At 43.3% G+C, this 27,081-nt stretch overlaps 1 pseudogene across 1 annotated transcript; it reads right to left on the minus strand.

Moving 5' to 3' along the window:
* Window positions 1-18,608: 18,608 nt before the first annotated feature.
* LOC308645011 (transmembrane protein 132B-like) lies at window positions 18,609-26,811 on the minus strand (annotated as a pseudogene). The gene is made up of 4 exons: window positions 26,609-26,811; window positions 22,902-23,172; window positions 20,916-21,107; window positions 18,609-20,040 (listed from the first exon to the last, which is right to left on the minus strand). The product of its transcript is annotated as a transmembrane protein 132B-like (transcript).
* Window positions 26,812-27,081: the final 270 nt, after the last annotated feature.

The raw sequence follows: 27,081 nt of genomic DNA on the forward strand, positions 1-27,081 counted from the left end.
AGTAGGCTGGCAGGGTGCCTCGGGGGCCAGCAGGATGGGTAGTGAGTACTGCAGGTGCATCCCAGGAGGGGATGTTTCAGCTGCCCCAACAGGCTCTGACACCTAATCGCAGCTGCTTTGAATGCAAAAAGAAGGCAGCAGCATCCTAGGAGCCATGACGGCCAAAGAGCTGCCTGGCCTGTTCCTGCCTCGGGCTCTCCTGGAGCATCAACCACCGATCAGGCTGCCGTGAGGCCATGGAGGAGACAGGGAGGACGATGCCCAGGTGCTTCTCTGGACAGCCCCCCTTGCTCACTGGCAGGCTGGGGCCGAGCTGGCCAGCAGGTGGCGTCACACCGGGAAGTGAAAGAAATGGGGAAGTCCATTTGTGCAGTGCTGACACCATTCCAGTGAGAACAGAGGACACGGGCATTCCCAGCTAGGAATCAGGGACTTTCAGACGTGGGGGTTCTGCACCCAGGCTCCTGTGTGGGCGCTGCGTTTAAAACTGGCATCAACTGCTTCAAGACGACTGCAAGATTCATGCCAATAACTTGGAGATTTTGAGTTTTCTTGACTCAGAAAAATACTAAACAGCAAGCTAAAAAAACCACCATGAAAAATTGAGAGACCACAGGAGAAAGGCACTGCTTCTCCTTCCACACCTAAGGTCTTCTCATCCCTTTGAACAGGGGCTGCACAAGCTTTGCTGTGCCCTGCTATGGGGGGGTCTCAACCATGCTCATGATTTCCACCCTGTTTTAATGACATCCTCCTTGGATGTAAAGCTGGTACCTAGCAGATTGCTGCACCCCCTTGTCACCACAAGGATCAAGCCCCCCCGGGGGGGGGCATTCCAGGGGGAGGAGTAGGAGTTCCCACCAGTGTGATGAAAGACATTAAGAAGGAAGTTAATCAAGCTGCTGATGAAAATAACAATAAAAATTTGTTTGCACTTCTCATATGTTTCTTCCTTACAAATTAATGTACTCTTTAAAATCCTCTCAGCTGTACATAAAAACAGGCTCATTAGTCTCAGTTTAAAATTTTTCAATGTCTAATAATAGAAAACTGGAATCAAAATGGCTTTAAAAACTAAAGGCAATTTATTGCTTCACTTAAAGAATCAACATTTTGTCCCAGTTTGACAGTACTTCCACAGACCTGGTGTGTTTGTTTCTTGTCTTCTTCTTTGCAGTGACTATATCCCAAGCATGCCTCATGATCACAAGATGGCTGCCAGAAACTCCCAGGCACACAAGCTTCCTCATTCATCTCTTTTTCCAGGTATGTGTGGTTATGAGCTAACAGACTGTAAGTCTAAATCAACTTGTATCTTTTATGTGCTACCATGTGCACAAAGGTTATCTGAAAAATGAAGTCAATGCAGAGGATAACATATCTCAGGCACAGAGAAAGTGCAAGAGAATGGCTAAAAGTATTGTCTAAACAGCTGGATCAAAATATAACTGAAATTACAACCCTTACTTTTTTTTGGGGGGTGGGTACCAAGGATTGAACTCAGGGGCACTTGACCACCGAGCAATCTCCTCAGCTATATTTTGTATTTTATTTAGAGAAAGGGAATCACTGAGGTGCTTTGTACCCCACTAAGCTGCTGAGGCTGGTTTAAACTTGGGATCCTCCTGTCTCAGCCTCTTGAGCCGCTCAAAGTATAGGGGTGCACCATCGTCCCCTGCACAATCCTGACTTTTCTATTACAAGTTATCCATAAATGCTGGTTTTTTGCTTGTTGATGGATTTCAGTTATTGTCAATCAAAATAAAGGACAATAAAAAGAGCTCTTCAGCACCAGACACTCAGTGCCTTGGTTTCTTGAAGCTCCCAACCCAGAGAGAGAAGACACTAAGCAACCATCTGGAAGTACTAACCTCATGCTCCTGAGAATCTGGACATGATGTGAACTTCTTGGACAGTAGCTACGCCACCCTCCTGTGAGTGTCAATTTCTGGAAACCTGGTTTTAGAGAGAGGGTGGCAGTATACTTCAACACAGATGGTCACCATGTTCTTAAAGTGTTAATTTCCCTACTGCCAAACCCAACCTTGAATTTTTACAAAAGAAAGAAGATCATATGTCTACAGATTATTTTCCTGAAAGATAACATCTTTCTACTGAATGTGGGCAATGGAAGAACAGACCCAGCAGTCACCATGCTGAGTTTTCCTCGTTGTCTGTCCCTCCTCCTTCATTATGTGTGAATATCCAAGGGATGCCCTGGTCCCCTGCCCGGCCTCTGCTGAGCCCTGTACTGGCAACAGCAGGGGCATAAGTGGCTTTGATGAAAGCTCAGATTTAAGCCACTCACTCACCTCCAGTGTGTGCGTTTGCTCACCCATGTCACGCAGCTCCTGACGGCATGGAGCCGCGGGCCCGCCCCAGCCGCCTCTTTCCTCTTAGAGGACCTGGCTTTGGGAAGAGGGACTCCTCCCTTCCTAAGCCCTCTGCACCTGCTGGAGGTGGGGATGCAATGCCAGGTTCGTGGGACCCCAATAGACCTCCAGGAGCTGAATCCGATACAATCACACAAGAGATTATTGCAAGCTCGAGCCTGGACTCACAACTGTTCCTGACACAGTGGTCCCAGGGAGTGAGCCTCGGTCCTTTGTTCAGTGAGATTTTATAGGTTTGGGGGGATACTCTATGAGTCACAACATCACACAGCAAATCATCACAGACCACGGGAAAGTCAAACAACAACTCTGAACATTGATTAGCACATTCACTGGCGGGAACTAGTTGGGTAGGGGTGAATGGTTAGTACAAGAGGGGGATTCGTTTGAACTGATTGGTTTAGGCCACGAGGAGTGTGAACTACATGGTTTCCCAACAGGTTATCAACCACCATAAACTACTGGGGGGTCATCTGGCATCCCAGGTATTTTCCCTGTCTCATGCTAATTGGTGGTTGCTAGGGGGTTGCTATGGGTCCTCTCCTAGCTTGACTGAGTCAGGGACACCTGGCATGGCAGATCTCTCCTGTTATTTGCAGAAAAACAACTCAGCAGGGTGGGTATGTGCCTAGGAGTGCTCTGTGGGTTTTTCCAAGGACAAGGGTCACACCCGCTTCCTTGGACAGGCTTTGCTCTGAGGTAGAGGCTGGTTTCTCAAAAATGGAGTCACATCAGTTTCTCAGGAACTGATGTTTTCATGTACATGCAAGGTTCATCTCTATCCCCAAATGGTGCACCTCCCCGTGCACTCTCCCGGGGAGCTTCACCAAGTGCTGTCCCTGCATTTCCTGCTCCTTTTCCTCAGCTGGTTTCAATGCTCATCTTGCCCTGCATCTTCTGACTACAGAGAGGCAAGCCCAGCTGGGAGAGTTTGGGTCGCTGAGTGCTTCCTTCATCGGATTTTCTACAGGAAACCCCTCAGCCTGGCTGTCACTTCCATTCCTATGAAGAAGCTTTTCCATGTGGCCCAGGTGGTCTCCATTTCTGGACTCATTTCTGTCCAACTCCCAGTTGTCACCCTCTGGGGACCTTCCCCAAGGAGGGCAGGTGACGTCTTCAGCAGAGTCCCTAGTAGAAGCTGGGCAGACCCATCTTCTATTCACCCAGATCCTCTCCTTCTCCCCCTCGGCTCCTGTGAAAGCAGGCCAGGGTTCTGAGGTCCCTTTGGGCTTAGACCCCTTAGGTTGGGGGCTTTTGTTTCTTGGGATGACAGCCATCCTCAAATGAGCCATCAACAGTTAAAATGAAAGGTGCGGTATTCTCTTATTTGGAGAAGGTCTGCTTTATTCTCAGAGATGGACTTTTTCAGATTTGTATTACTTTCCATCAAACACAGAGTCTCTGGCTGGCTGAGAGTGGTGACTTCGGTGGAGGGAGACTTGGTCTCTACAAGCTCTGCAAGCAGGTGACGCTGGTCTTGAATTTCATGAAATCTTTTAACTCATGCACAAATCACTGGGCTACCATTTTTGCCACCTTAAAATGAATGTTTACTGTAGAGACCATGACAGCAGGCCCTGCCACCCTCTGTAGAGCAACACTGGCCTGGTCACAAGCTTCAGGCACCACCAGGAGCACCTGCCCAACTCTCCAGGAGCTGGAAGTGATGGGGTAGCAGCCAGCACTGAGGGGCCCTGTGGATCTGCCTCTGCTTGCCAGTACCCTGCTGGGGCCACATGGAACCCTGTGGATTGTGCGGCTTGGAATCTGACCAAGGGGACCAGGGGAGCATTGTCAGCAGACTGAGAGAAGGAGGCAGGTTCAATAAGGAGGTGTCACCTATTGTCCAACCTCTTCTATGTGAAGAGCATGAGGTACAAATGGGTAAGGATGCTTAAGGGCAGAGGTGACAAGCTGGAACTGGCAATTTGGACCCCAGAGGATGGAAGCTAAGCCAGTCACCCACATTCTGCACCCATGGTCCAGGGCAAGAAGGTCGGGGTGTCTGGAGGGGGGCGTGTGTGTCTTGTCACTGCCTGTGGTTCCTCTGCTTCTCCACGTAGACTCTTCCTGCAGTAGCCCAGCAGCAGACCTCTGGCCTAAGGTCACAGGAACCTCCCCTCAGAGTCTTCCTGTTGATTGCTTAGTGTCCTTGGGGGCAGGCAGAGGGAGCTGATCCTCCAGGACTCCACCCCAAGTGCAGGAAGAGAAACCGGATGGGTCTTCCAGGGTATCTTCCAGGTACCTTCCAGGATTGTTTTCCTTGTGACATGACTTATGCTGAGTGCAATTTTCAGTGGATGGACACATCTTAAGGGCACAGCTCTGGGGACTTTTAAAAAGCCTTCACCATCACAGTGAGTCCCAGGTCTAGATGAAGGCACCTTTCCTGGTCAGCATAGGCCCTGGTGGAGGCAGGCATTCTCGCTGTCCATTCTTGGAGACTGGTTTGCCCACAGCTGCCTGTCAAGCCATGAAAACTACCAGGGCCACCCACCCTCCTGCAGTTCACGAAGCTGCATGGGCCAGCTTCCTTCTGAAGAGCACCCACCTCTCATCACTTGAGGATGGCTCCTGTCTGTCATTCTCCTAATGCCATCTGGGTGGCTCCTTCCTTTTCTGTCCACTATGAATAAAGCTTCTGGGAACACGTTGCTCACGTCTCCATCATGGTTTTATTGCCCTGACTGAAAGCCAAAGAGTGTTGTCCTAGGTAACATGGTATCTGTTTAACTGAGCCAGGAAGTGACAGCACCTTTCCCAGATGGCGACAGTACTGTGCAGCCTCCCACAGTGCCTCAGTGCTGGTCCCCCAGGCCCTCGCCAGCGTTGGGTGTTATGCACAATAGAGGTGTGTGGCGAGACTTTGCCAGGGCTTTAATTTCCATTCCCTGATGACAAAGACAGTGGGACACTTTTTCTTTCTTTACTCATTTGGGAACTTTCTATTCAACTCTTCTGTCACTTTTCAAAGTGCTGCTTGCCTTTTTATTGAAATGCAGTAGATCTTTCATTCTAGATAACAGTATTGAATTAATAATAATTTCTCCCCTTCTGTGGATTGCCCATGTGTTTTCTTAAGGATGTTTTAAATCATAGATTTTTAATTTGTGAAGTCTAATTTATTAATTTTCATTTATGCTAACTGACTTTGTCTTAAGAAACTTTTTCTTGCCCCATGATTAAAAAATATGCATTCTCCTATGTTGTCTTCAAAAGGTTATAAATCTCATTTGACATTTAAGTCTGTGATTCATTATGACATGATGTATGGTGGGACTTAAGGGTGAAATTTCATTTTTCTCCACATGTATATCAACTTTTTCAGCATCATTTCATAAAAAAGCTTCCTTAACACCCATGGAATTCCCAAGACTCCTGTATTCCAAAATCAAACAATCATAAAAGAGTGGATCTATTTCAAGACACTGTCCTGTTCTAATGACTGGCAGATATTTACTTTCTTATATTTATTCTAGAGTATTTTTTTGGTTTTGAATGATACAGTAAATAATATTCATTAAATTTCTTTTCCAATTTTTTTATTTCTAGAATATGGAAATTGCTTCATTATGCATTAGTCTTGTATCTCATTGCTTATATTATATGGTCTGGTTCAGATATTAGCATTAAGACTGGCTTCCTAACTGTAGCGGACTGTTTTCTCCTCCTCTGCATTTTCACAGCATGTCTTTAAGGATAATAGTTTTCCATTTTGTTTTTTTTTTTTTTTTTTAAGTGCTGGGAATGAATGCCAGGTCCTCCTGCGTGCTAGGCAAGTGTTTTACTAGTTAGCAACACTCCCAACCCTAAGAAGACTATTACTTCCTTACATATTTGACAGAATTCATGAGTGAAACTATCAAGCCCTTAAGTTTCTTTGTGAGCAATATGTTATTTAATTGATTGGGTCCATGCAGACCTTAATTTTTATTGTCTCAGTTTTGACAAGTTTGACGCTAAGTTGCATCTTTCAAAGAATCTGTCCATTTTATCTGAATTGCATATTTTATTGCATAAAGCTACTCATAAAATTTTCTTATTAATGCTTATAGAGCTGTAGTAATTTCTTCTTGTAATGCAATTCATAATGTGCATTTTATTTCATTGGTCTTACTAGGTATTTGTTGATTTTATGACTTCTTTTGGGGAAATAAACTTTGGCCATGTGTGCCCACTCATTATCTATGCCTTATCTTCACCCAATTCAGTATTAATTTGCTCTTCTTCTACACACTCCTTAGGTGATGGCTTAGATCAAGATCAAACCCTGTTTCTAAAAAAGGCCCAATAATAAATATTTTAGATTTTGTGGACAACACAATCTCTAAGGCAATGACTCACCTCTGCCATTGTGTGCAAAAACAGACATGAACATTATATAATGTGTGACAATGGTTCTGTGTCAATAAAACTTTATTGGCAAAAACAGGCATCTGGCAGGTTTGTCTTGTGAGCTATAGTTTACTGTTTCCTATATAGATTATCAGCTTTAATAAGCTTTTCATTTATAATTAATGAAAATATGTCATTAATTAGCCATCTTACAAAGTTTGATATACTCTGATTTTTCACTTTGATTCAGTACAAAAAGTTTTCTAAAGATTCTTTTGATTCTCCTTTTTGACCCATGGGTTCCATAGAATTATGCAGATTAATTTCTAATATTTGGAAATTTGCTAAATAACTTTCTTATTCAGTTTTTGTTGTTGTTGAATCAGGGATTGAACCCAGAGTCACTTAACAACTGAGCCACATCCCCAGTCCTTTTTACTTTTTGAGACTGTGTCTCATTAAGTTGCTTAGGGCCTCACTAAATTGCTGAGGGTGGCTTTGAACTGGTGATCCTCCTACCTCAGCCTCCCAAGCCACTGGATCAGTCATGTGCCACTGCACCCGTCTTATTCAGTTGATTTCTAATCTACTTTTATTGGGATCAGAGAACAGATGCCAGGGGAATTTAACCCTCTGATGTTATATTGAGACTGGTTTCATGCCCCAATGTATTTTCTATCTTGGAGAATTTTGTTCTATGGGTGCTTCTGTGTTCAGTTATTGAATACAGTCTTATATATTTTAATTTAAATGATTGGCACAGTTCCACTTAACTATATTTTATTTTTTTCGTATTCTTATCAGTTCTGAGATAAGAGTGTTGAAATCTCCAAACAGATAAATAGATAGATTTCTCAAATTTCCCTTCAGTTCTGCTATTTTTGCTTCATTTAATTTGAAGTTCTATTTTTAGTGCATGTCCACGTAGGATTTTCATATCAATAAGCTGACCATGTTGTTGTGGTGGTGATAGTGAAGAAGGAGGAGGAGGACGATGACGAGGAGGAGGGGAGGAAGGAAAAGATGATGATGATGATGGTATCCATCTGAGGTAACGACCCTTCTTTTTTAAAGTCTATTTTATCTGATATATGCCTAGTCACACTGGAAAACTTATTTGTGTTGAATAGTATATCTTCTTTCAAACTTTTATTTTTTGTTTCTTCACATTTAAAGGATGTCTCTTCAAACCCACATATACACAGCTATCTCATGCTAGACAAAGGTGCCAGAAACATACATTGGAGAAAAGATAGACTCTTCAACAAATGGTGCTGGGAAAACTGGAAATCCATATGTAGCAAAATGAAATTAAACCCCTCTCTCTCACCCTGCACAAAACTCAACTCAAAGTGGATAAAGGACCTAGGCATTGGACCAGAGACCCTGCACCTAGTAGAAGAGAATGCAGGCCCAACGCTCCATCATGTCAGCATGGGAACTGACTTCCTCAACAAGACTCCTAAAGCACAAGAAGTAAAATCAAAAATCAATAGGATGGTATCAAACTAAAAAGCTTCTTCACAGCAAAGGAAATAATCAATAATGTGAAAAGAGAGTCTAAAGAATGGGAAAAAAATCTTTGCCACCTAATTCTCAGCTAGAACATTAATCTGCAAATATACAAAGAACTCAAAAACTTAACACCAAAAACCAAATAAATGGGCAAAGGAACTGAACAGGCATTTTACAAAAGAAGAAATATGAAAGGTCAACAAATATATGAAAAAATGTTCAACATCACTAGCAAGTAGAGAAATTCAAATTAAAACTACACTGAGATTCTATCTTACTCCAGGCAGAATGGCAATTATCAAGAAAATGGGCAACAATAAATGTTGGTGAGAAAGTGGGGGGAAAAGGTACTCTCATCCATAGCTGGTGGGGCTGCAAATTGGTGCAACCAGTTTGGAAAGCAGTATGAAGATTTCTCAGAAAACTTGGAATGGAACCACCATTGTGCCCAGTCATCTCACTCCTCAGTATATACCCAAAGGATTTAAAATCAGCATACTACAGTGATGCAGCCACACCGATGCTTTAGCAGTTCAATTCACAATAGCTGAGCTATGGAACCATCCTAGGTACCCTTCCACAGATGAGTGGATAAATAAAATTGGTATATACACACAATGGAATATTACTCAGCCTTTAAGAAGAAATTATGACATTTGCTGGTACATAAATGGAACTAGAGATTATCATGCTAAGTGAAATAAACCAATCCAAAAAAGCCAAAGGCCAAATTTTCTCTCTGCTATGTAAATGTAAATGCTAACACAATAAGGGCAGGGGAAATAGAAGTTCATTGGATTAGACAAAGGGGAATGAAGGGAAGGGAGGGGGAATGGGATTAGGAAAGACAGTAGAATGAATCAGACATGACTTTCCTATGTTCATATATGAATACACGACCAGTGAAACTCCACATCATGTACAACACACAGAATGAGATCCTAATTAGGGTTATATTCATAAATGTATAATATGTCAAAATACACTTGATTGTCATGTATTTCTAAAAAGAACAAATGTTAAAAATAAAGTATGTCTCTTATGAACTTCAGATGGCTCTCTTCCTATTAATCCTGGCTTGCTGATAGAGTGGGCCTCAGTCATTTGATTTCTAGTTGTCACCTCTTCTTTTTTTCCCCTTCTGTCAAACAACTCTTCATATTAATCAAGTATTATTTGGCGTTCCAATTTTTCTCTTCTATGACCTTATTCAATATACCTTGCTGCATTTTCAGTCTTATCCTAGATCACTATTTATCACCTTATAGCACAGATATAGAGCACTTCATGTATAATGCAGAACTGTTAGAAGTGTCCCTTCATTTAACCCTCCTTGTGCTGCTATTCATATCACTCATTCTACATGGAGATATATATATATATGAAACAGGCCCAACCACAGGTTAAAATTGGCAGAAGACAGACTCAGTGAAAAAGATATATTGATAGAGATTATGTAATAAAAAAAAAAACAAGGAACACAGAGGAAAAAAGAATAGAGAAAAAGAAAGCCTCTGAGGCTTGTATGAAACCATTAAATACACCAATATACAAAGAGAGTATAGGCAGGAAAGGGAAAAGTTTTAAGAGAACAACAGTTGAAAACTTCCCAAATTTAATAGAAAACATTCATTTATACCCCTGATAAGCTCAAAACACTTCAGATAGGGTAAATGCAAAGAGATCCACACTCTGACATAATAATAAAAATGTTAAAAGTATCAAGAGAAGAATGACTCCTCATATACCAGGGAACAACAACAAGGTCACGCTCTATTGCATCAGAAACTGTGGAGGCCAAGAGGGAGTGGAATGGTGTGTAAACTAATGAGAAAAACTATCACCCCAAAATGCCACATCTAGAAAAAATATCAAGAAGGAAAATTAATAAAGCCAGCCCAGGAAACTAACGCTGAGAGCATTTGTTGCTGGAGATTTTCCTTATTAGAAATACTAAAGAAGGTCCTTCAGGATGAAAGCAGATGGTGACAGGTGACAGGTGGCATTGGGAAAGGTGATCAGGTGCTTGTAAACATAGTATAAATGCATATCTCTTCTCCATTTTTAACTGCTTTAAAAATCAATTGTATAAAGCCACATGAGTGTTCTGCACCTGGGCCAGTTACATATTTAAATGAAGCAGACCTGACAAAGATGCCACATTGTCAGCAGCAGGGACCTGTGTGACCTCCGATGCCAAGCAGTTTGCTCACGGGCAGTTCAGGACCCCAGGGACACTCACCTGCACATTACCCTTGCTCCAAAGTGGCACCAAACTTCTTGAAGATGTTGCCTTCTTAAGTTTTTTCACTTCTACAAAGGAGAGCTGGGCCCAGAGCATGCGTATGCTGGCCAGCCCTTCTCGGTGCTGGAAGTTACTGTCCTTGGCACAATGACACAGGTGTTCGGTAAATTCCTCTCTAACAGTAGAGTACTGCTCATCACGCTGCTGTTGACAAGTGCTGTAGAAACTGCGAGCATCACAGTGAGCCGGGAAACATGCGCAGAGCTCATGCTCATGCCACAGCTGCCTGACATCAACCTTACCCTGCTGTGGAGGGTATTTCTAAAGCTGAATGAATTCTCACAGGGTTGGTCCTCTCTACAGACTCTAGCTCAGGCAACAGACATTGGAACCAACTGCCAATACAGGGCAGGAGTGTGGCACAGCAGGGTGCCTTCCCTGGCTACATGTGTGGAGCACTGGAGGCACAATGTACAGAAGTATTTTAGTTGTTCCCGAGTTAAATGCAATTGGTGCCTGCGTGAGTTTTCCTGTGTCTCCAGTTTTATACATAGAACTAACAGCCCCTGTCTGGCAGGGACACATTTGAATAAAGTTTTTTCTCTCATTAAAATTCAACTTTGTAAACTTTATGGAAATAGGGACTTTTCTTGGCCTTCTCCAGGAACTGAATTTGCCTGTCTTAGCTATAGACACTCAGGGCCACTTGGGAATGTCAGTGATGAGCAAGACTTGGACTCAACAAGTTCCTGAGACTTTCCCTGGAGCTCAAGGGCAGCCTGTTTCTCCTGGAATCTTTCTCTCAGACTTAAATAAGTCATTATTTTCTCTAACTCTTAGGGTCTCAGACAATAGATGTCCATGACAATGACAGCTATGACAATGTAGTTATGGCCACCTCTATGTACAACTTGAGGATTTCTCAGTATCTTCCTTGGAATGTCTTTTTGAAGAGACCCTTTCCTGGAACCTACCAATTAATTGTCTTACTATAACAAGAAATTATCCAACATGTTTTATTTCTTCTTTTTAAAATGTTTGGAAGTGCCTTTACAGGTATGGTGAGGTACACTGTGGAACATACACAACAGGTTGTACTGAAAGCCATGGGCATTGAAATGGATAAATACATTACACAACCAAGAGTCGGAGAAGCACAGGGTGATAACAGCATGCTCTGTTCATAATATCTGGCATGAAGAATCCAATTTCAGAAAAGTGAAAAGTAAGGGATAACACCCTTTTCTTCCAAACACCAGATAAAAATTATTTCTTCTATTTGCTGCCTGGAAACCACCCAGAATGTACAGTTGACTGGGCCCAGTGTGTCTGGCCACTCACTATGGTCTACAGCCAAGGGTCCATCTGTACAAGAGGCATCTGAGGCTGGGCCTGACAAGGGGGACACAGGTTTAAATCTCTAGGTAACATCATGCTCTCTAGACATCCATCACAGAGAAGCAGCACTGTAAAAATGATTGGCGACAGAAGACATGTGGCTGCCCCCTGCGAGCGTGGCCCTGCAGCGTGGTGCTCAGCATGTGGGTGTGCTGCTTCTCACTGGGTCTCACTTCTTTTCCTCTGAGCTCAAGTATTTCTTTCCTTAGTTCTCCACTCTCAGATCCTGCCTTTCAGTTTTGATGTTTGCTTAAACCAACAACGATGTGTGGAGAAGGCCTAGAATATCTCGTAATGGAGCCCTGGACAATGGGTTTGTTCTCAGAATCCACTCTGAATTCTGAATTATCGCCCTTGCTGTAAGTCCAAAGCAAGGCTCCAGAGAAGGACAACTAAGGAAGGAAGCCACTGGATCTGTGCTAAGAGGAGGGACATCTGCCAGTCCTGGCATCTTCTGGTGTCTGAACTAGTGGCTGTGGAACACTTCACTGCACAGGAGAACTGGGATGGTGGAAGGTCTACTGCACGTTTCCAGATGTGTCCCGTGGAGATTGGCAATATGGATGCTGAGTGCAGGAGTGGTGTGCTTCCTATCAGCCCACGATGTTCATGGAATGGAAATGCTTGTACCATTTAGGAATATACACAGGAAAAATGGAGACCCTAAGTGATTGTGATCAGGAGAAAAGACACATTCTCTAAGGAAGCATCTTGGAGTGAAGTGAATACAACATAAGCTATTTCATTCAGTGAGTCAGATTCCTACAGGAGAGGTAACAGTAAAGTAGTATATCATTTCAGCTCCAACCTTAGAATGGAAAGTAGAAAACCCCATGTGCTCTTTTGGTAGAAGGAAGTGAAAAAGAAGTGCCAAGACAAAAGTGAGTTCTGCCATCCTGAAGAAGTGCAATGTCCCTCCATATCCACAACTTCTACATCCACTGATTCAACCCAGATCAACCTATTCAGAAAAAAATACATCTGTACTAAACATGAATACTTATTCGTGGTAATTATTCCCTAAACAGTACAGTATAACAACTATTTACATAGCATTGACATTGTGTTAGGAATCATAAGTAATCTAGAAATCATTTCAACTCTACAGGACGGTTGTATAGGTTCTAGGCAAATCCTACTATACCTTTTTTACATAAAGAACTTGAGCATCCTCAGATTTTTGTAACTTCGAGGGGACCTGGAATCAAGTACTACAGATATGAAGAAGGGACCATAATATTTTCAAACAGGTAAAAAAATTCAGCATCACACAGACCCCAAATTCCAAAGCAGCATTCAACTCTAAAGTGTATCACTGCAGAGGGTGGTGGAGATGTATGAAAAAGCCATTGTCTTCTCAGTTTCTGCAGCATCTTAATGAGATTCAGTCTTTAACATACAATGACAATGTTTCATCTGAACAACTGACCAAGAGGAGCAATTAAAGCCAAAGAAATTTTGAAGACGTTTCATAGAACATGAAGATTGTTCAGCGTTGACAACATTATTGCTTCCTTAAACTGGAAAGATAATGTCCCTGAATGAACTTGAATTTCCACCTGGAAAGTGTTGGTGTCCTACTTGTTTGAACCATGGAACAGTCTGTAAACACTGTAACCCAGGTTAGATGTCTCTACTTTTATACTTTTAGAAATTTCTAAAAGCAAACAACAAAAACACTCCATTACCTATCCAAATTGTATAAAGACATAATGAAACTAACAAGTATTAAGGACTTTAATATTTTAAAAAACTGAAATACAGTTTTTGCATTTTGTGCTCATATGCACAAAAAATTAAATATAAAGTGATCCCTGTATTACATATCTCATTTCAAACTTTCTTTTTTGTTCCTTCTCTTTTTGAAATATAAACTGTGAACAGACACACTGATATCACTGATAGGACAAGATATCTGGGTTCTGTGGCTCAGTCTTCCCATGTTTCAAGGAGAAAGAGGCTTTGAAAGCTGTTAGTGGGTAACAATTACCCAAGTGCTGAAAAGTAATCCTGATGGGGGTGGGTTTGCACACCTAGCAAAGTTTTTTGGCTCATTTGCTGCCAAATGAGCCAAACATTTTATAAATAAGCAAGAAAGCCTGCTACCTCACAGCATAGATTTCACAAGCCAGCTACCTCACAGCCTACATTTCACAAGCCTGCATTTACAGGGGTCTGAAGGGTCTGATGAGAGACCAGGTGTGGCATGAAACATTTACGACATGCCAAGTTATTGCCTGAGACACTCAAATGCACCCTGAGAACAATGGGTAGTATTTGCCAAAGTGCCAAAGATAACACTGGCAGTTTCAAGAAATGAACTTGCAGCCTTAGGTACTTGGCCAACACACCCGCCAGTCCCTCAAATCAACCAGCTACCTCATCTTGGAAGCAGAGACCCCCTGCTGTCCTATGTCTCATTTGCATCTCTAGAGCTTCTGTCTGGATCCTCAGCACCCAGGCTCAGCCCCATGCAAAGCTACTGCCCAAATGCATCCACAAAACCAAGTCACTGACCAGGGAAAGTCAGAGGGTGGCCAGTTATCACACTACCAAACACCCACTGCACCTTGCACTTTAGCCCGGATTTCAAGGTGGTCTGACCCTCAACAGAGACATGAGAAATGAGTCCTCTTTGTAAGACATCTGGAAAGTTTCCCCAGCCTGTCAGGAAAACAAATGGGAAAATTTTTAAATCTCAAAGTCATCTTTGACTTTTAGGGAATATTTCCTTTTGGTGTCCATTTATTATGTCACCAAGGATGTTACAATCTCTGGCTGAAAAGAAAAATATATGTATCTATAAATATAGCCAATCATATAGAAGTTGAAATTAGAAAAGGAACATGTAGGTAAAATAATGAAACAATTAAAGAATGTTTAAATGTTTATTTTCATGTTAAAAACGATGAATTACCCTGTGGTTAGAATATACCATTATGCTGGAAAAGTGAAGTCACTTTATTTCTGAAATATTTCCAGGAAAAAAGGAAAGATCCAAAAGTAATGAAGAATAAAATCAAAATATTCCAGCAAGTTTCATCAACATTGCCAACATGAGCCACATCCTTTCCATGCCAGAATTCCTAACTCAATGCATTTCACTATGTCAGGTCCTAATGTTTTTCCCATCATCAGTTGAGATATTTTTGAGTTGGAGGTCTGTACATTTAAATGCTACAGTTTTGCGTGCTTTTATTTTAAAATGTGTTTATTCTGATACACCTCTCAGAGTTTCAGTGTAATGTCTATATTACATACAAAAATATCTGATATCCACATTTCAGCATAGCTTTTCCACCATCCAACCTGTCCCTTTACATACAGGTGATGTACGTCACAGAACACATATGTAATTTTAATTGAGAGGAAGGTTACTAAGTTTATAAACCATCTGAGGTGTCATTTACAGAGACCAGAATGGAGAATTAAGATAGTTTTTAAGATGATTAGAGTAGAAAGCCCAATGGTGCCAGTGGCATGAAGGATTCAGATGAAGCCACCCTCAGTGGACTGAATGGATCTTTGCTGACAAAACTTTTACTATGGTCTCAATTTGCCAATATTAGAAAGATCCCTTTCTAAAAAGCTGATCAATTTACACAAAGGTGGAATTCTTAAAACTTAAAGATCAGCAAGTACATATCTCCAGATATGGCGATGGAACAGAATCACCAATCCATGTTTTCACTGCATTCATGTGCATAAATCGAAACTTTCTGTGTAGATATGGAGGATTATTGTAGGCTGGGAATTTACCCTGGCCAGTGTGTACACCAGCTAGGAAGGTGATGTTCCTTCTCTTGGTACACAGAGTATTCTGGGGTTTGCTGGATCTTTTTCTTTCTCTTCTTGCTCTCTCAAATGCAGCACACCTATGTTTAAAAGCAGGCTTTTTGGTCTGGCAGCTGCTTCTTGGTCCCTTTACTCTGGACTTGAAAGAGGATCACCGGGACCTGGAGACAGTGGCTGCACATCTTCAACTGCTCCAAGCCACGTAGTCCTCAGCTCACATCTCAAGCTCCCTGCCTGTGACAGTGGCTGCACATCTTCAACTGCTCCAAGCCACGTAGTCCTCAGCTCACATCTCAAGCTCCCTGCCTGTGACCAATGTCCACAGCCTGCAGGTTCCTCCCTCAGGAGGAGTCTGAGCATGCCACTCTATGGGGAAAAAGGGAACATGGCAGCCCTTGACAACCTGGGGCTAGGTTATTCCTTGAGCCCCAGGATCTGAATATCTCAACCATGAAAACCCAGAGAATGAAGACAGGTGAAACATGGTGACTGGAAACTGGAGTTCAAGGCTTAATAGTTTATGTTGTTCCCCTTTGGGTTTAGGTATCTTGAGGTGTAGTGCTTAATAGCTATGGCTGACTAGCTGGAAAACAAGGTGATCTAACCCATGGTTTATACTATGCAGTAAATAGGAGCATAAAATACTTCAATGAAAGGTGTCCATGCCACAGTTGAAAACAACTGTCACTCTTGAGTCCCACTAAATGGTCTACGTTTGACTCTTCAGCTTCAAGCACACACACATGTACATATGTTTTTGTGAGTGGATATTATATGGTAAAAGGGACCCTTTCCAATGACCTTCCATTTGACTTCCTCCATGTTGAACTAACTGAACTCTAATGTGAAGGAGCACAGGTGACTATATGGGCACTGATTCATGCTGGGTGAGTCTGTGTTGTCCACCAGAAGCTTCTTCAGGATCATGGTCAGCTTCCAGCTCCATTTAGGCTGATCTGGCACAACCCAATACTCCCTGTTTGCTCTCTGTCCCTGCCCCATGTTCCCACCTCAGGAAAGGTTCCGATTTGTATGTTCCTTAGTGATGCTCCCCACGACAATGGCAATTCCTCCCAAACTATGCCCCCACCAAAGTCTCGATGTGCCAGTGGTTGGGAGGCGGCCTGCTGAGTAAACTCCTCCCCTTCAGTTCACACTCCTCACTTTCAGAAAGGACCTCCATTATTCTTTGATATTGAAGCTCCAAAAGAAGATGGAACTGAAAACGTCTCCTAGAAGGAGCCAGACTTCCTGGATAGCTTGGCTGTGCATCCATCAGGCATGAACTCTCTTCTGTCCTCACAGTTGTTCTGTGCTACCTTCCCACTAAGCCCTCTGAAAGGCCACTGGCTAATCAGGGAGCTCTTCCTAGAAGGCGCCAGCTGTTCTGCAAACTCCTTTTGCAATTAAGGCCTAGGTATTCTGCTTCATTCTCCACTTAAGTTGAAGCTCTCTGCAGTTCCTGGCTTCAGCTCCTAAGCGCCATTTTAAATACTTATAAAACCAATCCAATACCAGCCTCTGAGGTCACCGCTATACCACCTGCAATTTCAGCCCTGTCTGTGGCATGCAAGAGATATAGGAGAAATTTCTGGCTGCTGCTTCATGGCTAGAAGAGGCTGAGTTGTCAAGTTGCCATCCATGAGGATCTAAAATAAGAGAGCAATTGAATGAAAACAATTATCTTTTGAATAGCTCAGTTGTCAGCCACTGGGAGTAAGGGTGACTTGCTGCAGGTGCCTCCTACTTTGGGCCTTTCAAATTCCATTTCTTAGGGATGCAAATGGCTCAGATAACTCATAATGAGACAGATTAGTCCAGTGTCTGCTTTTCCACCTATAGCATCTTAATAAATAAAAGTGTCACATTTTGCTAATCTGAAATTCTTGCTTTGAGATAATGACTCATGATGATTCTAAATATTTTTATTTAAAAATTATACAAGAATCACTTTTTTCCTCTTAGCACTTTGATTTTTCAATAGTTTGTTCATAATAGCTTCTTCTTGGGCCCTGGAATAATCATTTATTTTTGTGAATTCTGGGGGGAACCCATTGCTTTTCCCACAAATGCATACCTATGAAGATAGTTATTGTATGGATAATTTATATGTATTGCTAACTTGAAACATCATTTAATTTTCTTTTTTTCTGGTAAAATGGAAAGTTTAATTGGAAGCTATTTCCTGGGCAATTTCCCTTCAGCACAGATGTAGATGGATTCTGCCTTTAGATTCAGTTTGGATGGTACATTGTGTTGACTACAAAGAACCTGCATAATCACTGCTCCCTGGGGGCTTTCTGCCCTCAGCAGTGTACCCCAGGAGCTCCCCAGGATTCTTAGCAAACAGAGGACAAAAATAAATGTGTGTGTTCACAACTTTCCTCCAAGTTGTTTTAAACTTCACATAGAAAAATGTAAAGAGATGACCCTCCCTCACTGGATATCAACATTTTAAGCAAAACCCCTGTCCCAGTCATACACAAGAAAGTTCAACAGAAAAAGGTAGGAAAAAGAAAGTGAGAATAAGCTTCTTAGATGCTGTCACTAAAGAAAGAAGTGCTCAAAACTTGAAAAACCTGACATCCTGTATGGAGACCCAGGAAATGACATGACGCAGCAAATCCCAGGGAATAAAGCACATTTGTAAATCACACAGATCTCAAAGGCTGAAATTTATTCTCTTCATGTTTCAAAAAAAAATTCCAGAGGTCAAAGGAACAGGTGCAGGTGGAAATGTATATAAAAATACTGAGCAGCGCTCCTAACAAATAAGGATAGCTACATTCAGTCACCTGTCATGTGTGTCCAAACCCAGGCCACGGGCTGTACCTGCCCACTGTGCTTTAAAAGGTCTAGGAACAGGAAAATCACCATCCAAATCTCTCCTCGCTACACACAGCCATTCACCATGAGATGACTAACAATGTCTGTGGGGTCGGGTTTACTCTACCTGCACTGAGCTGGTACAAGGCTGTAGGCAAAACTGTTGTCTTAGAATTCCTCCAGTCCCTACATGTAGCTGTTTTAGAGGCATTTCCCAGCTTAAAACCCAGCTGACATAACTCTCCAGGCCTCTGAAACATGCTTAGAAAGGGCTCCCTCCAGACCTCCACGAACTCAGCTTTGTGAAGTCACCCTATTGCTGATCAGACTCACTGCTCCACCGTTCAGAAAACAGAAGGCATAAAGGTGAATACAACATAAGAAAGGAGTTTACATCTGGTCCTGCAGTCTTTCCATATAGTCTCTGAAGTCCTGTGAGTCCCCCAGCCCCATGTCCTGGCAGACCCACTTGATGTTGTCATCACTGTCAAACAGGATGGAGTTGGTGTATGGGCCCCCATCCTCAGGGAGGATGGTGGTGTAGGAAGTAAATTTGACCCTGTTCCTCTTCGGGCCAGAAGAGTTTACAGGTTCATTTTTCATCTCTTTCTCATAGACATAGTCAGAATGTCTGAGCAGCTGACTGGAAAAGCTTCTGGGAACCTCCGTTCAGCAGGAAGTTCCTCTCCTCGAACTGCAGCCCCCTGTCTATCATGGTTGTGCACTCCTCGGAGGGGAGCATGATGTCCACTGGGTTCTCCAAAAGCTCCACCTCATTCCCAAGCCAGACCCAGTCGTGGGAGTGGGGGATGTTGCCCTGCTTGCTCACCGCAAGCCTTTTGTGTCTGTACTTCCAGGCAAACGCCACGCAGTTGATCAGGAAGACCAGGATGGCCAGGCAGAAGACGCAGAGCAGGGCGTACATGCCGATCTCCAAGTCCGTCAAGCCCCTTGAGGCCACTGTAAGGTCACTAGGGTTACTGGATTCTGGAAACTTCCCCTGGGTGGGGAAGCTGGTGAAGGCGTCTGCACCACCACTCTTGAGCAGCTCCTTGTCCTTCCCCTCCCCAGGCAGCGGCAGGGTTGTGCTCCTGTTGGTCCTGTCCTCTGGGCCAGCAGGGCCCCCACGCTGGAGCCACTCCTGGACTGCTGGCTCCTGGCTCCCTTCCCGCTCCATGGAGTTGCTCAGGTGATCTTTGTATTCCCGGTTCCCACCCTCAATGTCATTGCTGCCTGTGCTCCTCCTCGATGCCTGGTGCAAACCTGACCTTGACGCTTCCTTTACCCACAGCAAGAACACTCGTCCTCTTGGTCTTCTGGCAAGGCTCGCTGATCATCATCTCCAACTTTATCAGGGGCCCTTGTCCTTCGCCCTCTGCAACCACAACCCGCCACTGGGACTGCAAGTTTGGCTGGACAGATACCACCATTTCATCCAATGATGAGACAGTTATGGAAAAATCCTTGGGATCATAAATGTCTAAAGGTGTCACGGAGCCATCACTGAACAAAATCCAAGAACTGACTGGCTTCCTGAGGGAAACGAAATCAAAGCATGATCAGCTCCCTTCAAATTTACAACATAAGCAAGATTTCGTATATAAACACTTTTAAGTATATGTAGAAAAAAATCTTCCGTTTTATAATCTTTACCAGTTCTTGTCATGCCTTGAACTGGCATCAATAATCTGCAGGAGCTCCACTGGTATGAGAAATAAATAATAAGCTTTCATGAATGCACTAAAGTGTAAATTAATTTACTGCATGCCATATCAAAGAATTTGACTTTGACCTTTCTAAAAACACTTTGAAAGATCAGGCAATTTATCTGAATCAATTTTAGGTGCAACTAATCAGGCTACTGCTAAAGATAATATCGCTTTGAACCTTCTTTATTAGGAAGCCAATGCTGATGAAGCAAAACGCACTCTGGTAAATTTCTTGGTAAACGATGGATTATGAAGTTGGACTGCTTGAACGGCCCAGTGCCTCGGTTATCTTTATAAATGATTTGCAACAGCCAGGCACAGTGATGCACACCTGTAATCCTAGCCAACCAGGAGGTTGAGGCAGGAGGATCATGAGTTCAGGGCCAGTCTCAGCAACTTAGCAAGATGCAGTATCAAAAATTACCCATTTGGTTTGGCCAAGGTAAAAAAACATGGCCCTCAGCTCACAGTCCAACAGCAGACTGTGCCTATCACAGGTTATCCTGCTGGAGAACAAATGGCAGAGGAAATGAGCCTCCGTCTCTACACGCTTTCCTAGACCCAATGTGCTGGGGGAGATGCAGGGAGCAGCTCCAAGAACAGCAAGCGGCTGCGAGACCCTGCTGACCCTCTGTGTAGGACAAAACGACCTGGAGAGGAGCTGACCATGGACCAGGGCACAGGCCTCCAGGCTCTCACCTGCTGTGGGGCCTGGAGGACATCCTGGGCAGCCACTGTAGAGACGATGACCCTTCGGTCCACCCTGTGAGGCTGCAGGGAGAGGGACAAGCCAGCTACCAGCTGCATGCCCAGCTCCATGATGGTGATGCGGTCATCCAGGACAATCACTGTCTTCTCAGCCAGGATGGAGTCAGAGAGAGGTGAGAGGACCTGGGGAGTGAGAAAGCGCGGTCTCTGCCCACGTGACATTTCAAGTCCTGGAGCTGGCGGGGCCTCGGGAGACTCTGCAGTGCTCTACAGAGCACACACAGGAAGACTCCTTACATAGGTATCCTGCCATTGTCCAATTAAACTTAGCACTTGAAGGAGTTTTATAAAGGTCACCTTAATCTACTTCCTTTCTTGGGATTCATGCCATGATAACAACAGTGTATTTTCTGAGATAAGCTTGTTTTAAGTTAGAGGCAATAACTCAAATTTCCTGCCTTGGTACTCAGCACTCAAAGAGTAGCACTTTCCCAACAACAAACATTCAGGCTTTGAAAGCACTGGCCTGTGGTCAACTCTTTTGAAGGAAATGGTGCTCAGTCCTCTTCTCCTGCTCACATCCCTTCCAATGGGCAGGTTAGATGCCTATCATGGGACAATATGATCACTGTGTGGACCACTGTGGGATAACTGGATGAACAGTTAAAGTGGGGCAGGGAATAGTCATGTCCTAAGGAGCCGTTCCTACCACTTTACCATCTAATGTGCAACCATGGGAGACTGAAACCCGGACAGGAAGATGTCAAAGGCACAATTTCTAGAACAATCCCCCTAAATGTTGACCTTAACCTTCAAACACAATGAGAAAGCACTCTACAATCACACTGTTATATGGCATAGCTGGCTCTAAAACAAGGGTCTCCCAAATTATACAGGAACCCTTAACAGCAGAGTGCATTCCCCAGCTGGTAGCAGGAGAATTCAGACTCTAAGTGTGAGAAGGACTGAATCCAGCCATTACTTATGAGAGAGGGACCATGTGAGAAGGAATGGAGGGGTCCTCTTAGAGGACAGGGCAACACCTGGCTGACAGTAAGGAAACTGTGACCTCAGTGCTATAACTATAAGAGAGCTAAGTTCTTCCAAGAAACTGAATGAGATTAAAAGCCAATGAGTTCCCAAAACTCCAAGATTAAGGGCCAAGCCCAGCCAGCACCGGGATCTCAGCCTTAGGAACCCTGAGCATAGAACCAGCCCACCCACCAGGACTGTGTACCCACAGAATATAACTTAATAAATTACTGTTGTCTTGAAATGTTAAATTGGTGGTAATATATTACACAGAAATAGACACAAATATAGAATGTTACATATTTAATTCAACTTTGTTGAAAATTAACTTTGGCAACACCTAAAATAAGACATAATTAACTATGAGTAGTAACATTTTAAATTTGCAAAAATAAAACAAGCTGTGACTTTTTCTTTTTTAATCTTGCCAAAATCAGTTAGAAATTATTTTACTATTAGTATGATGAAAATAGAGAGCTTTTAACTGTAGATTCTTTGTGATTTATAGCCAAATACATGCTTTAAAAAATCTTTGCCTACTGTTAAAGGTATAATATAGCTAAATGGTTAAATGTTAAGGTTGAGGAGAAATTTGCTTTCAGAGATTCTACCACCTCCTAGTACAGATTTAAAAAAAAAAAAAAAAAAAAAAAACAGTGTCATATCAGGAAAAGTGTGACTTACACTCTGTGTTTCATTTAGCTTTCTCTGGTAAAAACAGATCAGGCATTTTTCTCAACCCTCTCAGAAAATACAAAATGTGTCTGGTTATTAAAATTGGTGAATACTCTATTGCTTCTCATGATTCTGTTACAGGCAGACTCGGTATCTGCACATTTGCACAATCACCCTCACACATGTGCACACCCCTCCATGGCAGCATTTGCCTGCATCATCAGCAGGTAGTGGTGTTGTAGAGGTGGCAAAACATGAACCCCCCTGTACATGAACAGTGGTGATTCCCGGCTCCCAACCAACCAGGGTCCTGCCATCCTGTAACTGGGGGACTCTGGGCTCCTCCACCTTCACGAACTCTGTCACAAGGTCAGTGATGTCAAACTGCCAGTCTGGGCCCAACATGTAGGTCAGCTGACCCAAGTCAGATGACTTGGTCACAAACTGGGTGAGGACGTGCACCAGGGCATGCTGGTACTGCAGGGAGCAGCCTCGCCCCTTCTTCTCCTCATCCTCCTCTTCTTCGCTTTCCCGGGTGGGCCTGAACACAAACAGACCACAACAGAGTAAGGGTCCTTGTTGGGAATGAGTGTCATGTGCCCCTGTGGTGACGGTGCAGAGTGAAATAAAGTGGCTTTTCTCAGGCCAAATCTGTTCATCCATTGATTCACTCAACTTTCAGCAGTTAATTCATTCAATAACTTTTCAGCAGTCACCGTGAGCCACACAGACTGCTTCACACTTAGAAGGTGGACAGCAAGTGCACCCTGGCTTCCCTGGTCCACTGCCACAGGAGACTCCAGACCAGACAGGCAGAAATGGAGCCTCTGCTCTTTGCCTTCTGGAAACTGGGCATCAAAATACAATTCCCCATGTGGGAATGAAGCAAGACGGTGGCTTCTGAAGAAGAAATGCGAGGTCCTGAGACAGAGGAGCTGTCTGGATTCCTGCTTGCACTCCCTGTTGGGCCTTGAGCCAGGTGCTCTGCTCTCCCATGGGTTCAGGTACCTCATGCTGGAAATGAAAATAAGAATGGCTGCCTGTTCCTCCCCTTTGGGAGTATAAAGATCAAGGACCAAGGACATCAAGGTGTGAAGACACTGGGAAAGCCCCTTAGGAACTGCAAAGATAAACCAGGAGCCAGTGGGCTTGGCCTGCTCTCATATCCCACTCCTCATTGGCCTGGGCCAGTGGACTCCACAGAAGCAGCTTCCTCCTGCTTAGGCCCTTGGGGTGCCAGAGCGCTCTCCCCTGGCACATCCTGCCCTCACCCAAAAGTACTGGTCTGGGAGCAAAGCTGCTCGTGTTACTGGTAAAACTTGTGAGTGGATCTCTCCTTTCGCCCATCCTGGCTTCTGCTTTCCTTCACTAAGGCTCTGGCCCTTCCTCCAATCCTGGCACATGCTCTCCATCTGTCCACAGCCCACCCTGAGAAATCCTCTGGTTCTGCAATTCCAGAACCTTCCCCTAAAGAAGGCCTCTCCTGTGGCCTCATAGGAGAGGACTTTGATTCATGGCTGTTGCCTAGTCTGTGACCACCAGTGAGGAGGAATACATCAGGGGATGAAATGACAGCAATTCCTATGTACTACTGTTACACCTACTATGGGCCTAGTCTTCCCATGATGACAGCTGACTTTATAACAGCCACACGTTTAACTCATTCATTCCTCACAGAACCTGAAGACTGAAGTTGGACTGCTATCCTGATCATGTGGATAAGAAAGGGGTCACGTAACTGATCATGTGCAGAGGCAGGGCCAAGCCCAATCTGGTTGTCCCTGTGTGCGTCCTCACTGGCTCTACAACTAACCTCATCTTTACTGTGGCTGTGACAAAAGGCTCACAGTGGTTAACATGTGTGTTACAGTTTAGATCTGAGGCATTCCCAAAAGTTCATGTACGGAACGATGAAAGAATGTTCAGAGGTGAAAAAATCAGATTATGAGACCTGTGACCTATTAATCCACTGATATGTATTAACTGGTGGTAACTGTAGGCAGTGGGGTATAGTTGTAGGAGGCAGGTCACTGGGAGTAGGCTTTAGGGGTTTATATTTTGTCCCTGCTGAGTGTGGTGCTCTCTCTGCTTCCTGGTTAGCATGTCCTGAGCTGCTTTCTTCCTCCCTGCCCTTCTGACATGATGGTCTGCCTCACCTCTGACCCAGAGCTATGGAGTCAGCTGACCATGGACTGAATCTCTGATACCATGAGCTGAAATACACTTGTCGTTCTCTATGTTGTTCTTGTCAGGTCTTCTGATCTCAGTGATGCAAACTGACTAAAACATGTGACAACTGCTAACTAGCAGGTTTGCATCCAGTTCCATTTGATTTCTGAAATATGTGTTATTCACAATAGGTCAATCTGCCTCCTTGAACCAGCACTGTGACCAGCAATTCCAGTTTCCTGAAGCGAGAAGTAAAGATCTTTATGGGTAAGAGAGATGCCTTCAGAAGGAAAGGGACACAGCATTAAAAACATTGTGACATACTGAAAAGTCATTCCCATTCTATTTTTGAGTCCATCAGAATATATCACCAGCACTGTTTCTGTTCAGTGCTACAAAGTCTTTAAACGCTGTCCTGATACTTAACAAAGACACACAGAGAGACAGCATCTACTCAGAAATTTAGAACATTGTTTTCTTTGTATTAATTTTTGATACAATTTATTTTATAATAAATGATACCAGCTGTCTTTTTTGTGCTAGTGATGAGAAGTTCCCCTTAATTAAGTGGATAAAATTGAAAGAAGTGCATTATAAAGTATATTTTACACTTCATTAAAAGGTGGCGGTATGATAAAAGTTGTCAGTAAATACGTGAACTTTTAGAAGTTCTGAATTATTGAAACAAAACAGTTCTGTTAGGTTAAGATAAACTGTATTCTATTAATTCTTTTAACTTTTAAGTAATATTTTAAAATAATCACAAATTCACTGAAAGAAAAAAAAAGTATGGAGAGATCCCATACACTCATTACCCAGTACTGCAAAATGACTATCTTTGTAATGAGAAGACAATACCAAAACCAAGCAGTTGGCCTTGGCACACACAGAGATCATTTAGATATCACCAACTTTAGAGTCACTTGTGCCTATATGCATGCATGGGTGAGCAATAACCTCCATGCATAACTTATTTTGGCCTGGTAACAAAGTTTGACCACTTGGAAGGCAGGCACATTAATTCCATTTAGGTTCCTTGGCCTCCCTGCTTTCACAAACAATTGTTTTAAAGACTTCCTCTATGTGCTTTAAGCACCACATTGATGAGGTCCTAAGTTTTTGTTTCAACCAAATATGATTGTCAAATATAACTTAAGAAATTCATGAATCCCTCCCACTTCCCCTATGTATTGGCAATGGAGAATGTTCTGCTCTCAAATGGCTTATCTGATGGGTCTGGCCCACCAGGGTACTCTCCATTGATCAGTTGTTTGTAGCTATTTCTGTGAAGTCCCCTCACCACCCTATAAGATCAGTGTTTGATGATGGGAATCTTGGAGAGCAAGCAGTTCATCTTTAGAATTCTGTCCACTGAAGTACGCATCACATCACTGAATTCTTGGGACAACTTTTCAGTAACATTATTCTCAATTCAGATAAAGAAACTGAGGAATGGACAAGTGAAGCCACAAGTTCACAGAGCTTTAAGTGGGAAAACCAGGGTTTAAAACTCAGACAGCCTCACTCCAGAGCTCACAGTCTTAATCCCTGCATTGTGTCCATAAGAAATGACCAACATCCACGAGCAGGGAGACTAAGGAAGAGGAACACAAGAATGAACAGGAGTGAGATGGGGATGGAAAACAGCTGAGCCAATGCCAGGGCCCATGCTAGGCACACCTATCATCTCACTGAATTCTCACAACTACTCTAAAAGGTGTTAATACTAAAATGTGAGTGAGTCCCAAGTCAGACTCATCTGAACCCCAAGCACAGACCACTGTAACCCACTGTGGTATGGTCCTCACCTTCTGTTGGAGGCCACTGGGATCCTCCAACCCTTGATCTGGCTCAGCTCTGTGTCTGAGATCTCAATCTGCAAGGGGATTCGGGGCGCCCAGACAGTGACTTCCACCTGGGAGTTGAAGTGCTGGTGGGTGAAGTTTACTATCGTGTCTACTTTACTTTTCATTTCCTTCCCATTCACGAAAATGGAGTCACAGTTGTTGGGAACCTTTGGGGAAGAGAGAGAACTATGAGATGCACCAGAAAGAAAAGCACAAGCAAAACCTAACAACAGCAAAGCACGTGAGCAGTGACAGCTCTGATTTATTAAGACACCAGGATGACCGCAAGAACATGACTCCCATAAAAGGGTAATTTGTAGGCACTAATTAGTGACAAATACTGATAAACAGACTCCAGAAAAACCATTTTGTTACAAAATTCTGACAAGTAAACCCGTAAACATAATTTAATGGAGTTACACAACCTCTGTTGC

The sequence above is a fragment of the Spermophilus citellus genome, assembly GCF_964194105.1.
Source record: "Spermophilus citellus genome assembly, chromosome: 3".
NCBI classification, from domain to species: Eukaryota; Metazoa; Chordata; class Mammalia; order Rodentia; family Sciuridae; genus Spermophilus; species Spermophilus citellus.